This window comes from Armigeres subalbatus, unplaced genomic scaffold (assembly GCF_024139115.2).
Source record: "Armigeres subalbatus isolate Guangzhou_Male unplaced genomic scaffold, GZ_Asu_2 Contig515, whole genome shotgun sequence".
Lineage (NCBI taxonomy): Eukaryota > Metazoa > Arthropoda > Insecta > Diptera > Culicidae > Armigeres > Armigeres subalbatus.
The window spans coordinates 82,227-95,537 of record NW_026943277.1 but is presented as its reverse complement, the minus strand read 5'-3'; the positions used below and the strand labels follow the sequence as shown (position 1 = coordinate 95,537).

The following is a 13,311-nucleotide window of genomic DNA, read 5'->3' as shown; positions in this document are numbered from 1 at the left end:
AGCGGTTTTGCAAGTGAACGACGAACATACAAATAAGGCCTTACAACACTTAAGGCTCCGTCAGACGTTGCAAGCAAATCACTCGTGCGAGCGAATGATTTTTGAGAGCACTCGCAATTGCAGTCACACGTAGCAGTTTTTTGCTGTAAGCAAATGTCAGATTTACTCTCATGCAAATATAAACAAAAACGAAAAAATTGTTTTCCGGCCACAAAATCTAATTTCATTCCTATTTTTGCAATGCAACACTGCCACCTGAAAACGTTTTCACTTTTGCGAGCGAAAAATTTGCTAGTGCTGCACTAGCAAGCGCAATTTCGTTTCTGCGAGTTGAAAATTTTTAACGCTTAGCAGTCACACATTGCAAGCGAGCGTTTGCTTACGAGTTGTCATTTGTTTGCATGCAATCACTTTCAGTGTAGTCAGACAGGCAAATTTTTGACAGTTGTTACTTTCTGCGAGCAAAATGCTCGTTGCGAGTGAAAAACAAATTTCTGTTAACCAGAGGAAGACGAGGCCTGGACGTTCCTTTGCGAACACGGAAAACGAACACAAACAAAGAAGAGTGAAAACCTAATAATAAAGGGCTGCGCTTTCATAAAAAAAGGAGTCGCTACCACAAAGTTTTTCTTAACAACTATTTATTCGTCCATTTTGGACACACCTCTCCTACTCTGACGTCACTTAGGGTACTTGCGGTTGTTTATCGTTGGGATCCGGATCCGTGGTAGCTTGCAGATGACTGTCGCTTGTAGATGGCGTTGCGGTGCATTCCGGTGGCGAATAGCACCTGACGGATGATGTTCGATGGTGGTTCGAGTCGGTAATAGGCACATCCAGACATTGTTGGTGGTCTGAAGCGCATGCTGATCCCAGCAGTTGGGGGGGGGGGGGGGGTATAAACCAGATTGACGGATGGTTCAATACTTTCCTGCTCACCATTAACTTTTCGGGACGATGTTCGTAGCGTATCGGGCTGTGGCTTCTCGGAAGTCCTGAGGAATAGTCGGAACTTGTTCCGAGAACATATAGAAAAGAGAAAGGCCCGTTTCTGGACCTAACCACATGATTAGTACCCTACCATGACGCCATCTTGTCTATCACTTCACACAGCAATACATCTGCTATTCAAATTACCTTTCTCTTGGATATTCTTAATTTACAGACACTTCGGATTATACATTTCCGATCCGATTTCGAGCAAACTATACAACAATAAAAGTAAATTGTAACAATACCCAGGTAACCATTAAGCACTTTAATAAGCCTTATTTAAACCATATAACAACATTTCAGTGCCTAAAAGCTTTATATATAATTTTCAAGTGCTAATTAGCAGTATAAACTTCAAGCAGTAAAAGAAGCCGTATATCGGTATACAACGCTCCGATATAAGCCCTGTGGATTCAAGCCGAATAAGGGAATTATTATTACCAATTTAGAGCTACTATCTGTGACGTTTGGGTAAAATCAATAACAATAGCACCTAGAATTTTATAACCTGTCTCTTTTACTCGCATTGGAAATATTATTTTGTCAATCTGTCGTGTATGATAATGATAATAATATCTGCATCACATTGCATGCAAAATGCCAGTCTGCCAGATTAATATTTCATGATCAGTGAATTTATTCTACGGCAATCTAGGTATTTATTAATATTCACCTGAAAGATACTTTTCAGATGGGTTTCTTGAATGTAAAAAAATTCCGTCTATAAATAACTGCAGATTGTATCATTTTCAATGCTTCTCGCCCTCGATACAGAGGCAGATGACATCCTTCTGCTTTTTATCCCTTCCCAACAATATATCCAAACAGATCCGTGATGGATCAGATGGTAAACTATGCGACCAACCTAAATCAAAAGCAACAAACACCAGTTCAAGTTCAAGCCCAGAGTTAAATTTAATTGGCAAAAAAATCATTGAATCACCAAAGGGAAGAAAAGAGAAAGAACACATTAAAATGTAAATAAATATTTTCCATTTCATTTTTTTTTTCGTTCCGTTCCAACTCGTCTAAAAATTTTGACATTTTGGCATGGGCGTGGAAAAATTGAGGGGGGCAAGCACTATATCGGCCAAATAATTCGCCAAAAGCGGCTTTTGAGCAGCACTGATGCATAATTTAAGTCTTATTACACTGCCAAAAATATCTATATAAGATATATGTGTCGCCGTTATAATTTTTTGCAATAGCGCCACCCTAATATAATCGATATAGAACAACACATAAATTAAATAATTGCTAATTCGACATCACACATACACTTTATTTGGATATATATTTTATTAGTAGTTCGCGTGGAGAAGGGTTATGTGTGCGCTAATATAAATTATAAGTTAAATCTATGGATTTTTGCCAATAAATATGTGTGGATTTTTAGTAGTGTAGCACTGTTAGCAGGTTTTTAATGCGACTATAGAACCGAAAAAATGTCGATTTTTACGGCTTAATGGTTACTTGGGTAGTTTTTGCAAATTCTGACAAACACCAACCGTACTATTTTGTTCTCGTTATTCACAAACTTCTTCCGTACTATTGCCCGTACTATTAGTTTTAAGCCTCTAAGTTTTTATGAAAAGAAACAACACAATAATTAATAAGTTTTAAACACTCTTTAGCTAATCACAATTTTAATACTTTTTAAATTCTAGACACGACGCGCACTTCTAGATCGTCCACTGGTAGAAACAGGAAAGGAGCTTTTCTAGAAATGGCTGAGTATTTATACTCTAGATTTGTAAGGACGGATTGCTAATTTAATAACAAATATTAAATTATACAGTCAACATTATGCTCCTTATTGTAGATCCAGTTGAAAACCGAACTGAGCTCTCGCGACAATCGCATTTTCTCCCATTTCCGTATGTCGCAACTGCATCGCGAGTGGTGCGCATGATGGCGCACGGCTATGGCATAGATGCGCACTACTCACAATGCAGTTGCGACATTCGGAAATGGGACAAAAGGCGATTGTCGCGAGAGCTCAGTTCGGTTTTCAACTGGATCTACAATACCTTAAATGTACATCCGTGCGCCACACTGGCGTAATCTACACTGAGCTCAATTACCATCTAAATTTTATGTGCAACGCACATAGATATTTGCAATCAAGCTTTGCAAATAGTTTCTATTAATCTTGCACATAAAATTTGAAAATTTGGAGACTCTTTAATTCTATGTGCAACGTACATATAAAATGAATGCATATCAAATATACTATAATGTGCTTTTCCAATATATTTTAAATGCAGCTGCAAATATTATTCATGCGGTTTGCTTTATAGACCAAATGCATTGTTTTCTTTTTTTATTATAAAATAAAATCTTCAAAAAAGACAAAAAGCAAATTGTATTCAAATAATGGTTTATTTTTATTTGCTGCTTGAAAAATTGTATTCACTATTTGAGTGCGGATGTGAGTAATGTTGCCAGAGCGGAGAAGGAATTGGCCCAGAAGGAGGAACTATACCGTATAGTTAAGGCTGCGGTTGCGTAGGTGGCAATATAAACAGCCACACACAATGAAAAACATGGAAAAACTGTTAAAACGTGCGCTAAAGAATCATTTGTGCGTCTTAAGATATGAAGCCTAGACGGGTCAGCTGCCGTTACTTCCACCGTGAAATGAACTATCCATATGGTGGTGTGTTCCGGTAACGCATTTGCTTCCATTTCAAAAGATGTCGGAGGAATCGATGTTTTCGATGGGGGTTATTGATTTTCGGCTAACTTTTTCTCGATACTGATGTAATGATGGCGCGTTTCATTGATGGCAATGATTTGCTCGGAGGCAACTGCGGCAAACTGTCCAAAAGCGACTCGGCATTTCCAGCACCAGCACCTAATGACGAATAATTTCTCCTCTACAATTTCCAGTGTCACGTCCTGCACAAACATGTTTCACCTCTCCCAGTCGGGGTGCTTCCCGGTTTAATTGGCAACCGTGAGTTTTCATAACTTACTTCTCAGCCACGATGATAGTTTCTGATTCCCACGGCAGCGAAACGATTGTCAGTGAATAGTTCCACGCTTTCGGAACCATCTCCAAAAGCTTCGCAATATAGCGGCACTTCTTCCGTATCTCCTTCACTTTACTGAGTAGAAACAGGTCACAACGAGCGGTCACATACCGGAATTAAGGAATGAACCATGTAAACTCGATGAAAATAGAAAACGTTGGTTGCCACCGTGCTTTGATCCAAGCCCATAGAGATCAGTGATGAAACGGGTACCCTCTCTTCGATAGCGGGGCTCCATGGAGTTGACCTTGAAGTTGATTCACAGGCGTTTTCCGGAGATCCATTTTCCAGTTTGAAGTGTTACTTTTTCTATCGATAATCGGTACTGATCCGGGTTAACTGGAAATTTATGGTTCACACATGTTCAAAAACACGAATGGGAGTGAATCTGGAAAATGAAAACGGATTAGAAAATATTCAGAATGTTAAACAGAATTTGCTCACATTTTTTCACCAGCGAAAAGCTTCATCCAACTCCAACCTCAACATCAATCACAAACATTCGATCAAAAAAAATGTTTATTATAGTTCGCTAATGAGTTTTATGTGCAGGTATTAATAATTATCAACTATCGATCATTGCACATAAAATTCATTAGCAGGTTCAATGGCATGTAAATATTTTACTTTTAAATTTTACATAGTTAGCTATTAAAAATCCTTGTTGCTAAATACATTTCAAATGCTGCACATAAAGTCATGATAACTCAGGTCAAATCTTTTTTATATGATTCGCGCACATAAAATATAACGGTGATTTCATCTCAGTGTATGTGTCGAGCTTGACATCATTCTGACAAACAGTTGTTTTGACAGAGCATTCACACCACTGTAAATGAGTGTTGTCACGAAAGGAATGAATAAGAGAGGAGCCATGAGTGTTTCACTTGTCAGACGACACGCGAAAGCGGCACTCAATTTCTGATGCTGTCAGTTTGTTTCATTAGGGTGTGATATGAATTTTGGACTTGCGGTGGAGCCAGCAAGATACAATTGGAACCAAACGGTTACAAATTAGCAAAAATTAGGACATTCGAAAATTAGCAAAACACAATATCATCGGTCTAACTTGCTAAATAATACTTATTTATAAAGCCGGTCCCAATGCTAAAGTTGCAGTTTCAGTTTGGTACTGCTTGATGTTATAAAATTTATAGCTGTCAAAATAAAACTACAACTTGGTGCCCGCAACGCACAGTTGTAAACAAAATAAAACTTGGGTTTATTTTTCCAAAAATCCAAAACAAAACAAACTAAAGCCCGCAGTCCACTGTTTGTCATAATAACAAATATTTGTCAAGTTGATCCGGACATCTATCAAACCGATTAGAAATCGACATGGATATCAGGCTGACATGACAAATATTTGTCATTATGACAAACAGTGTACTGATAGCTTAACATTTTTCGCGGTACACACTTAAAATAAACCGCCGAATTCGGTAAAATTTTACCGAAATCTCAACAGCAGAACTGTTCGGTAAATAATTTAACTGATTTTCGGTGGTTTTGACAGTTGAGCAATGGAAAAAATTACAAAAAATCTGTAAAATAAATTACCGAACAGTTCTGCTGTTGAGATTTCGGTAAAATTTACCGAATACGGTGAAATGAGATAAGTGTGTAGTTTTTACCTCGCATACGAACAATAGAGATGAGTGACGTTTAGCGCTCGCACACTAATGTGCAATTCGTCATGTGTAAAAACATGTTTATTTTCCTTCTGCTCATAACCTCAAAAGTGATCGGGTCATCACAATGATTTCAAAAGAGTCAAAAAATATATGGAAATATACTCATTTTCACCCAATCTTTGCTGAGTTGCACTATCTAGGAGTGTTTGTTTTCCTTTTATCGCCACTCACACATTCGGACGTGAGAATCTCAATAAGGAGTTTGTCTATCATCTAACACACACAAACACTATTAAATGAATTTGAAACTCAGTTTCATTCCAGTTTCAAATCAGCTCATATTTACAACAAACCAGTCGAGCAGTTGTAAATCAGTTTCAAAAAGTGCTCGAAAAATAAAATTACAACTCTGCGTTGCAAACTGGTACCGTGGACCCCCGATAATTTGAACGATACCTCATTCAAATTAACGGGGTTCATTTTTAATTTGAACTTCTGGTTACTCTATTTGCATCAGAAAAACTGGTTTCTGGCTGCTCTCTTGGCTGGTTTGTTTTGATTCTGCATTCCATTTCACGATGTTCCATTTTTCTTTCCTCGATTCCACGTGTTAAATGACGTTTGAACCATTTTTAATTTGAACGATGTTCAAATGAACGGGGTTCAAATTAAAAAGTGTTCAGATTAAAAGCGGTCATATTACCGGGGGTCCACGGTAGTTTCAGTTTCAGTTTGATTTCCAAACACGCCATACAAAACCCAACAGCATTGCGACCGGCCTTAAATAACTTAAATCACCAACAAATAATGGTGGCAAAAATATTTTTTTTGTTTTGCTTCAATTCCTCTTATTCGTGGTGATTCGGAAGTTGTTCATTATAGGCAGCTGATCAGCTGCCCGCAAAAGCTCTTTAAAAGTGCGCGAAAAATTCGCTCGAAATAATGAGCGAAAAAATCTGACGTTTCTCTCTTAACCCTATATTAGCATCACTAATGCAGCAATTGAGCTTTCGTCTGTGCATTATAGTAGCATGCTAATTCGCCTTTTCCGGCATTATATAAGCATTGTATCTATGCACTCAAAGCTGATAAACATTAAACGGGTAGCATTACGTGCAGTTATATAGCTGAATTAAAGCAGCATTATAATGCTTACGGTTACTTGGGTTGTATTTACATCTACACTCAGCGAACTGGACTATCGAAATTCATAACCGGCGCCTTATGAATATTCGACTGATTATTCCACCATCAGTGCTTCTTATACGCAGTTACCTCTTCGAATACCCAAGCGTCGATGGGCGTGTGGTCTACATACCGGCCTCCCGACCCCGACGTCCATGGTTCGAATCCAGTCTGCAGCACTTCACTTTTTTTTTAAATGAAAATCTCGCGTAACATATGATTACGGCTTATAAACCAAAACCACGATTTTTCATTTTCTTACGTAAACGATTGCTTTGTAAATGATTCTTTATCGTATAGGTAAAACTCCGTACTTAATATCTCTTAAGAAACACATTTATTGCTATTTTGAGTGAACGTCTCATTAACCATTTGAACCATAGTGGTTTTTAAGTCCTTTGATGGCGCCCTTAACTACCATGCGGAATGTTTGCTTTGGTTTTTAGGTCGTTCACTTTATATTGTTTATTTAGAAAACTAGCTTCAAGTTATTTCAAAATGTATATTCTTATTAGGTTTTTGATATATCGCATAGCAGAACTACTCTGGCTAACAAATCTAAACAAATCCGATAGTGTTACAAGCTTTGAGCAAATCTAGACCAACATTTGAAAAGGGCGTAACAGCCAAAATTTATTCCTTCTGATTCTTTGTCCACATATATAGCTATATATGTAGAAGAAGGATCAGAAGGATTAAATTTTGGCTGTTACGCCCTTTTCAAATGTTGGTCTAGAAATGGCTTAAAAACCAGACGTGTTGCCGGTAATGCGAGTAAACGGCGCGATTTTTGTTTTAGCAGAAATTTTGAAGATTTCGAATAGTTTTTCAATTAATCTTTATCTGCTGTTATAATATAACCATTTACGTATTTATGGGCGTATCGCATTGACATGGTTTTGTAATGAAATGAGCGGGAACAACTTCAAGCTATTTCGAGCTGCTCAATGGACAGCACTTATGTTGATATATACACTCAGGCTTTGGTCCGATTCGTGAATCAAAATCGAATTAAACTCAAAAGTGACAGTTCAAAAATTTCCAAATAACCCTGCTCGCAGAGCACGATTACTTTTGACAGATATTGAATCAGGGTTATTTGATAATTATTGAAATGTCACTTTTAAGTTTAATTTCAGTTTAATTCTCCAAATGAGACAGACCCTATAGGTATACCGTGTGTTTGAAAATTTTTGAACTGTCACTTTTAAATTTAATTCGATTTTGATTCACGAATCGGACCAACGTCGCTGCAGAACCTAACTGGCATCCCTGCCAATATGGCTCCATATTTTTTGCGCAAGGACGCGTTGTTCGTCCGGGCGTAACGAAGGCTACGAATAAAAAGTAAAAACAAACAATGGTGAACAAAAACACGACCAACTCGTGCTACGTGAGCTAATACTAATGACACATTGGTGGTATAAGTACCATGGTACAAGAATCTTGAAATGAGTACCGTATCGATTATTGTCTTTATCAAAGATAGTCTTGGAATAATTTTCTTGTCCTCTTGTACCATGGTACAAGTACCACAGGTGTGTCCTTAGTATAAAACGAGGTTTTGTTAAAACTTAATTTTCATTTTCATTCATCTATGATCACTCTAAAAACATTCTCGTTTACAACATTGATTGATTTAAGCCGTGACATTTGTAGAGAATAATTAATTTCACAATGGACGTCCTATCGCGACCGGCAGATGAATTCGTCAACGATGGCATGGTGGAGGAGCTGTGGGCCATGAAAGCCGTCGAGCACGCAGAGGTGCATTTCAATCTACTGTGCAGCGTTGATCCGCGTCTGCTACATCTTACGCCGTACGACAACGAAATTTACGAAGAATTCCGGAAGCAATTCCCCGACATGAACGTAGCCGTCGTGGACGAGAACGAGCTCAAGAGTCTGGATGGTAAGGCCAAGTGGCGAGCCTACATGGAGAAGTTCAACCGACTGGAGGACTACAGTTACGGGACGTTGTTGCGAGCCAGCGCTGAGGAGAGTTTCACCGGAGAATGCCATCCTGGTGGTTAGGATCCAATTCTGGGCGATTGAAATTGCGCGAAACCAGAGGGACACAACGACTGCATTATGAAGAAGTTCAAGAGTCGCAGCAAAAGGAGGAATAGATGTTCGATTTACGCTATTTATTTAGATTGGAGTGTTTGAAATGGCAGGGACTTTGGATGATGACAGCCCTACTCAGCCGCTTCTGTATGGGTATTCTACGTTTACTGCTTGAACGATGTTTTTTCGTTTAGGATATTCACGCTTGATAGAACAATCGTTGAAGATTTGAAAAATTGTTGCAGTTGCTATTTTTTGCCTCTTACATTCAACATAAATTCGATAAAGGGCAGGACACGCTAAGCGAGCAGTTCTTTTCTTGCTTCTTTCGATTCTCTGCTTTCTGGGGAGCAATCGCTTCTCGCGTTCGTATTCCTTCATCCTGATGATGAACTGAAAGATCGTAAGGAAAGGAATGATTATTCATTAGGAATATATGATTTAGTACTATTTTTCGATTAAATATCGGTGCAAAATGCTTTATTTCTCACCGCAGGTTTGGTTTTACAATCTAAAGTTAATGTAGTATGATGATGTAGTCCTAGTTGAAACCATATTGTTTGATTTTTCCATGAACATTAATTGCCTCTTTTAACTTTGTGTTGGACTAGATCTGTTGCCACATCGATATCGTTGAACCATAGCTGCTCGTTCGCTTCAGCGAATCAGATTTCGTAACTATGTAGATATCGATAATGTATAAGATGAGCGTCTGATGACCCAAGTTGCAAATTGGCGTTGAGGTAGCAAGTACAATCTTGTTGATTAGGAAAGCTTGACGCCCAGGCCATCTGACACGCTATCTTAGTGTAGACGGCGATGTATAAATCACTGATTAGACTCAAGTAGAGGTTGTTGTCAGCGGTTCTGGCCTCATAGTCGTAATCCAAGAGCATCTTCGATGGGTTTGCGTTCTTCATCTTGAATCTCACGTGAGCTTTAGAATGTACGCCCTTGATTCTGTATATGGTTTTCATTGGTTTTCACGCCAAAAAGTAGCGAGTAACTTGAATTTCGATACTTAGCCAATTTTCAAGGGCTTATTATAATAGTCCACGTAAGTCAAAGCAAACACTTTTCATCTTTCCTTACTTGGTCTCTCATAAGGTTTAGAATCTCGACCTGGAATACAGAAACTCACTTCCTAATTCCAATGTGATCGCTCCTCCATAAAAAAATACATGTTTATTGATTGTTGAGTTAGTCTATTCCTCGGAATAAAAACTCACATTTAGATATGCCTTTTTACTTCGACGTACTGGACAACGCACGACTCTTTATTAGGAATGAGAGGTTGACTGAGTGTTTCTATATTTCTTTATTCAATCGTGTGTTCAATCTAAGCGTCAAGCTTACAAAGTTATGATTTTCCGGAGAGCTCGTGTCGAGTCCTTTTTATGAAATAAGAACATCAGACGCCTCTCTCTTTCTTTCGATTAGAGGATGCTTTTTCTAGGTAACGCTTTCTTATCAGGAAAATACAATCTACCAAAATGGCGTTTTGTCGAGCCGTTTTGCTTCTATAAACTTCAAAATAAGTTCAGAGCTGGAAGAAATTTTTCTTTAAAAGTCGGAATTCATGCATTGTCTTTGTTTCCAAAATTCATAAACAAAGGGTCTATTTTTTAAAATATCTAGGCACATGTTTCAAATTGGACAAATTGATGAAATTTGCGAAAAATAATGTACGTGGAGGGACTCGAACTTTCAACCGCCACTTACACTCTATTCCTCTATGGCTTTTCCCAAGCTTGACCTTTAAGTGCCTTTTGTGTAGGGGTTATCACGCCTATCTAGAAAGTATGTTGAGGGTTCAAGTCCCTCAAGACACGTAGTTCTTCAATTTCATATCAATTTGTCCATTTCGAAACATGATTTTCTGGCGAGTTGCCGAATAATATGCAATTAACTGAAAGGGTCTATGAAAGGGTCTTGACATTAAAGATGTACTATCTTTTAAAGTTGGGATTGATCCAAGTTCCGTGAAGTCGCACTAATGCGAATGGCCTATGGGTCTTCTATTTCGAGAATTCGAGGATATCAGCTCAAAAACATGTAGAGCCGCTGCTAAATACTCCAACCGTCACGGTTTCTTCTGTTGGCGGAATCTTCCCATGTCGACACCTACTTCTGAACCGGAACCAATGAGCTAAATTCGCAGCCACGATACACGTGACCTTTCCACCAGGACGCACCGACAAAAGCATTTTGGGAGTCCTCAGTTCCTCTACTCAGTCGCGCTACTGCAGCCAGCGTTCATAGTCGTCCTGGCCCTGAGTTTAGAGGCGGATTAGGGGACTCAACTTGTATTCAAGGCAAGTATATCTCTTATCGACATTCATCGCCTGATGCCATCCAAATTTCAGCATCATCGATCAACTCTCAACTCTGCTGGTAGGTCGCCTACAATTACTTCAAACTTCGTCATTGCCAAGCCAAATTTCTGTTATCTCTGCTAACATCCATTCGGACTTGAGTCCGAGTTTCATCGAACGCAGGATCGCGCAATTACAAGAATCAAAACCATTTCTCCACCGCAACGTCAAGTCTCTGCTATGCATTCATCTAGTTCTCATCCGGGACACTTTTGACCCAGCTGTGAGGAAGCCTCTTTCCACTCACGCATCGAGCCATTCCTCCCAGCGACCGGCGTCGCCCTGCGTGTTGAGTTGGGAGACGAGGTCTTCCGGACACCCTTTCGCAAGTATGATCAGCCTTCATCTCGTCTCCGTGAAAGTTTCCCGATTTAGCAGATCCACCCGAATGTCGTGCCTACAGCATCACTTAGACCTCATCATCAAGCCGCTGCAACCCAGTCGTCAAATCGTTCACCGGGACGCACTTCGATACTGGCGAAGGGCCCTATTCCTCTCAGCGCAGTCGAGCTTCCGCTGCCAGCGACCAGCAGCCGTCCGTCCTGCGTCTGGGTTGGAAGACGGGTCTTCGAAATCTATAACCGCAAGTACAATGTTACCAGTATCTTCTGTACCTGAAAGCATTCCGATTTCCAGTATTGCTACACCATCTCCACGCCAGTTCAACTCCATGTTACCGGATGTTTCAAGTGATAGGCGCGGTTCAAGAATCTTCGAATGTTTGATATACTACCAGAACGTGGGCGGGATCAATAGTTCTCTTGCCGATTATCATTTGGCCATTAGCGATGGCTGCTACGACGTCTATGCCTTCACTGAAACCTGGCTCAACAATAATACAACAATAATAAATCAACTCTTCGACGAATCATGCCGTTTATCAAGAAATGGTCATCTTCTAACAGTAACAAAAGCACTGGAGGGGTGTTCTGTTAGCCGTTCGCTCCTGCTAAATCTTGCTTAGTGAGTCCTCTTGACTCATCGGTTGAGCAATTGTGGGTCGCTGTAACTACTGCTGATGCCACTCTCTTCATCTGCGTTCTTTACATCCCTCCGATCGAATCAATGATGCGGAGTTGATCGACAGTCACCTCGCTTGCTTAACTGGGTGGTCTCAAATTAGGACCAAGGGACAAAATGATTATCCTCGGTGACTTCACTGAGCACAATCAATTGGCAGCGCCATAAATCGGATTTCTCTTCCGATTGCATCGAGATCCTGATCGGCCAGACGTCTCGTTTGCTGCTTGACGCGCGACGCTGGACTGAACCAGATGAATGATGTGGAAAATGAAACAACCGAATTGACCTGCTCATCAGCAACGAACTCCACGGAGCTGTTCGGTTATGCAGGCCCCATCACCGCTCGTCAAGATTGTCAGACATCATCCTCCCGTCCAGATGCAACTGATAAAACCTCCATAACTTCCACGAGCCGTCTGAAAGCATTTCATATGACTTTTACAACCAATTTTAACGGGATGAATGCCTTTCTTGCTCAAGTTGACTGGGATACGGCTCTTCGAGATTCTGACGTCAACCTAGCTGCTTCGACCATTCAAACATACTACTTTACGCCATCGACCAGTTTGTTCCCGTGAGATCCACACAGAACCGGTCAAACCAGCCTGGTCTAACTCATCTAAAAATCTGAAAAGAGTCAAACGCGCCCTCAGACAACACTGCAAGTATCGTACGGACTCTACAAAAGCTAGCTATATCAAGGCCAACTCCGAATATCAGCAACTCAACGATCACCTCTATAACGCCTTTCAAAATCGTTTGCAAAGTCGTCTCAGGAATAATCCCAAAAGCTTTTGGCGGTACGTCAACGAACAACGAAGGAATCTGGATTGCCTCAACGATGACTGACGGTTCATCTGAACCAAACTACCAACGACATTGCTAATTTGTTCCGTACTCAATTCAGTAGTGTTTACTAATGAGTATCTCGACCCGCAAGATGTAATTATTGCCACTAGGAATGTTCCCAGTCTTCCTGCCGCAAGCAATACGTAACTT

At 39.9% G+C, this 13,311-nt stretch overlaps 1 long non-coding RNA gene and 1 pseudogene across 1 annotated transcript; one reads left to right on the top strand and one right to left on the bottom strand.

The window, feature by feature from the left end:
• Window positions 1–617: 617 nt before the first annotated feature.
• LOC134204296 (uncharacterized) lies at window positions 618–2,790 on the bottom strand. Its single transcript, XR_009977826.1, has 3 exons — window positions 2,502–2,790; window positions 1,138–1,205; window positions 618–1,057 (listed from the first exon to the last, which is right to left on the bottom strand). It is a non-coding gene; the product is annotated as an uncharacterized LOC134204296 (long non-coding RNA).
• A 5,589-nt stretch (window positions 2,791–8,379) lies between these two features.
• LOC134204305 (protein PBDC1-like) lies at window positions 8,380–9,016 on the top strand (annotated as a pseudogene).
• The last annotated feature ends 4,295 nt before the right edge of the window (window positions 9,017–13,311 follow it).